The following is a 3,984-nucleotide window of genomic DNA, read 5'->3' as shown; positions in this document are numbered from 1 at the left end:
CATCTAGTATGCACGAACATGTAATGAATCAAATACTCTCATAAAACCATAGAAAGTATAAATACATCAAATGTATCTAAATAAAGCTCATAAACAATACATCATAGAGCACTAAACCAACAAGGCCTTCGATTCAGTTCATTGGGGGTTCATTACACAGATACTACGGATCCTCCAAGTTTCGCCGGTGTTCATAAACTGGATTAACAAATGTATCACAACTCCAGCCTTCTCGGTATCTTTCAATGGAGAACTCACTCGGTTTTTTCAGGGGAAGAAAGGATTACGACAAGGTGACCCGATCTCCCCTTATTTGTTTGTCTTGGTCATGGACTTCCTCTCTCGTATGCTGAACAAGGAGGTTTCTAGAGGCAATATTGGATTACCGTCGAAATGTAGAAACCCTATGGTCTCTCATCTATCATTCGCATATGATATTTTAGTATTTGCGGATCCCTCATTCAACTCCCTCTCGGGAATACTGAACACGCTTGAAGTATTTCACAAAGTCTCGGGTTTGAAGGTCAACAAGGCGAAAACCTCGTTGTTTTTGGATGGTGATGACCAGACACATACAGATTTGATGGCCGAAAGATTAGGTATATCAGCGGCAAGGCTCCCGGTCAGATACTTAGGCCTTCCCCTTTCTGCTACCAGATTCCGTGAAAGGGACTGCGCCCCACTAAAGGATACCATCCGAGCAAGACTTTGTTCGTGGATGGCAAAACATCTATCTTTCGCTGGCCGTCTTCAGCTCATAAAGTCAGTCATATATAGCATCATCAATTTTTGGGCAGCAACATTCATCATGCCTACAACTTGCCTGAAGGATATCGAGAGGATGTGCGCAGCGTTCTTGTGGTCAGGGGCTCCGGATTCAGCCAGAGGAGCTAAAGTTTCTTGGACAGTGGTATGCAGCCCGAAAGTTAACGGGGGACTAGGACTGTGTAAGCTGGCGGAATGGAACAAAACGCTCTGTCTCAAACTAATATGGATTTTATTCACTGAGGCGAGATCTCTGTGGGTTTCTTGGGTGCAACAAAACCTAGTCAGAGGGAAAAATTTTTGGGCACTAAAGGACAGAGGTAAGGGGAGTTGGCAGTGGCATAAGCTTCTTAAATTACGCCCAATAGCTCAGTCACTTATGAAATGCAAAGTCGGAAATGGAGAAAAATGCAGTTTCTGGTATGATTCTTGGCTCCCGATGGGACCTCTTATCTTGATTACAGGTCCTATAGGCCCCCGACTTCTGGGGGTTCCGTTACAAGCTTCGGTGGCCGACGTGAGTAGGGCAGGGGGCTGGCAGCTATTTGCTGCACGCTCCAATGCGACCATCGCCATCCACCAAGCACTGCTGAGCCACACGCATCCCAGCTTCTCCAATCATGCTGACCAATATTACTGGTCTGAAACGTGCTCCGAGGTTGCTGCCCCAGCATTTTCGACAAAAAAAGACACGGTCCTTCCTTTGTCCACCACCGCCGGCAGTTCCCTAGAAAAATTCAGTCTGGTTCCCGCGTTCGATTCCCAAACACGCTTTTATCACTTGGCTGGTAGTTAGGAATCGGCTTCCGACCCGTGACAGAATGGTGCAATGGGGCTTGAACACACCCACATCATGTGTTCTCTGCGATATGGAAGCTGAATCGGTAAATCACTTATTCTTTAAATGCTCATATTCTGCTCAACTATGGCCCTCTCTGTTGGCGGATTCTACTCTAGCTCTGCCAATAATTGATTCCTTCAATGAATGCCTACTATGGTTGTCCAACTTAAACACTCATCGCCTGCTCAAGTTTATGGTGATACTCTTATTCCAAGCGGCTATATACATGCTATGGGGTGAAAGGAATTGCAGGATCCACCGCTCGGTGTCACGTCCGGTGGAGGTGCTGCGTAAGGAGATCCTCCAATCCACCAGGCGCAAGATCTCGGCTGATCGTGACGTGCTGACTGCTCCAAATCCGGGTTTCTCTCCTATGGCTCTCTGGTTTCAATTATTTGACAGGCTGTAATAGTTATTTTGGAAATGTTGTTTTTTAATTCGATTGTAACTCGAAACCGAGGAAGACAGCAGCTCTTTCTCTTCAGATATGTACTTGGGCAGTTGTACAGAAATAGAGAGAGAGAGAGAGGAATTAAAGCATTGAAAGAAGTGAAGGAGATGATAAAAGCAAAAAGAAGAATGTTGGTTGTGATTTTGGAATGCCTCCAAACACTCCTCACGGGGATCTTTATGAATACTATTCTCCATCTCCTTCCACCTCTGTATACATCACCTCCTTATCCTCTCTCTCTCTCTCTACGCTAGTGTGTATATGTGCGTATGTAATGCATACTGTATACAACAAAATAATACGTTTACATATACACATACACACATACACAAATGTAGACTCGTGCCTTTCGAACACATCCAAGTATATGTTTAGAACTTCACGTGAGAACCGAAATATTTTTACCAAAGTTTTATGAGAACCGTGCATCTCCAACTTCTACATGGAAAAAGACCTAAAATTACGCCTATACACTTCTTCTTCTTCTTCTTCTTCTTCTTCTTCTTCTTCTTCTTCTTCTTCTTCTTCTTCTTCTTCTTCTTCTTCCACCTCCTCCTCTACAAGAAAACAAGTAAGGTGTATACACATAAAAATCAACACACATGTACATGAATAGAGAATAATCGTATAAATGTATATATATGTGAGTGGAAGAATGGATCGTTTGGCGTCAAGGAAACGTACGTGCCCACCAATTCACACGTGTGCCGACTAGTCATCACAACCCTCTATGCCTCATAGACATCCTGATATGCATATACTCTCTGTCCTCTTTCACACATTTATATCTCGTTCTTACACTTAAATCATCAACTCATTAAAACGGTTCAAAAGCTAAAAGAAGAAACTAGGGTTTCCTGGTATTCGGTAGAAACTTTATGCATCTTCGACGAGATAGGACGACCGTCAACATCATGAATGAAATCGTATACTATTCGTGTCAGAGATATTTTAGTGCCGATGATGAAAAACCCATGCAAGATCACGGATGTGAAGAGTATCTATCCATGACATACATTGACATCGACGTGAGAGGATGTATATATACTTTGGATAGTATCTCCATCCACTTTCATTTAAAAAGTGAGATATACATATTCTATACACGCAAACATGTATATGCGTGGCTTGTGTATATATATGTTTTTTCTTCAAAAGACAAAAGTAAAATCTACTGTAAATATCAAAGAAGATCAATTGAACTGTTTGATTCGAGAATTTTCAATATTCATATGGATCTCAATTTAATCCTCTGTCCATTGAGTGTGACCGGATACATTTTTTTTTATTTTTTATTTTATAAAACTATGATTATATACTCCGGAAATTAATAAAAAAATAAAAAAATAAAATGAGAAACGAACAAAGTTAACAGATAAGCAATTATTTTTTGGCGTCTTATCAGACATATGCCTTGAAATAAGCTTTTTACTTGTCATAGTTTTGCCGTGTGTGTATATATATATATATATATGTTTTGGTTGATTGTGACGTACAAAAATTTTATTATTATTTAACCCAAATAATCAAAGATGCTTTTAAGAGACATGAAATTTCGAAACTGTCCGACAATAGTAAATATCTTTTGTTAGTCAATTATTTTCGAGTAATATTTTATATGATTTATTGGTCGACAAAAGTAGGAATATTTATTTCCTAGGGTATATTATTGTTTTTATTCACGTTGTTTGATAATGCGGAAAAACGAGTCCTGCGAGATTCCTTTTAGAAAAATAATGTGACGTGGAACTACAAAAATAATGGACACGTAATCGAATCATGCATCATATTAATTGGGAGATTTTGTCTCAAATTTATGGCTGTTATTTGCTGGCGTCTACGCGTTTTTCTGTCCACTTTTATTTGTACATCGTATCAAATCATTAAATCACAATAATGTAACGCCAAAAGCTTATTGATCTTTATA

At 40.0% G+C, this 3,984-nt stretch overlaps 1 long non-coding RNA gene across 1 annotated transcript; it reads right to left on the bottom strand.

Moving 5' to 3' along the window:
- Positions 1-2,165: 2,165 nt before the first annotated feature.
- LOC104810136 lies at positions 2,166-3,105 on the bottom strand. Its single transcript, XR_771257.1, has 2 exons — positions 2,742-3,105; positions 2,166-2,614 (listed from the first exon to the last, which is right to left on the bottom strand). It is a non-coding gene; the product is annotated as an uncharacterized LOC104810136 (long non-coding RNA).
- Positions 3,106-3,984: the final 879 nt, after the last annotated feature.

Source organism: Tarenaya hassleriana, unplaced genomic scaffold (genome assembly GCF_000463585.1).
Source record: "Tarenaya hassleriana unplaced genomic scaffold, ASM46358v1 Cleome17, whole genome shotgun sequence".
NCBI lineage: Eukaryota > Viridiplantae > Streptophyta > Magnoliopsida > Brassicales > Cleomaceae > Tarenaya > Tarenaya hassleriana.
This window is presented reverse-complemented; position numbering and strand designations above follow the sequence as displayed.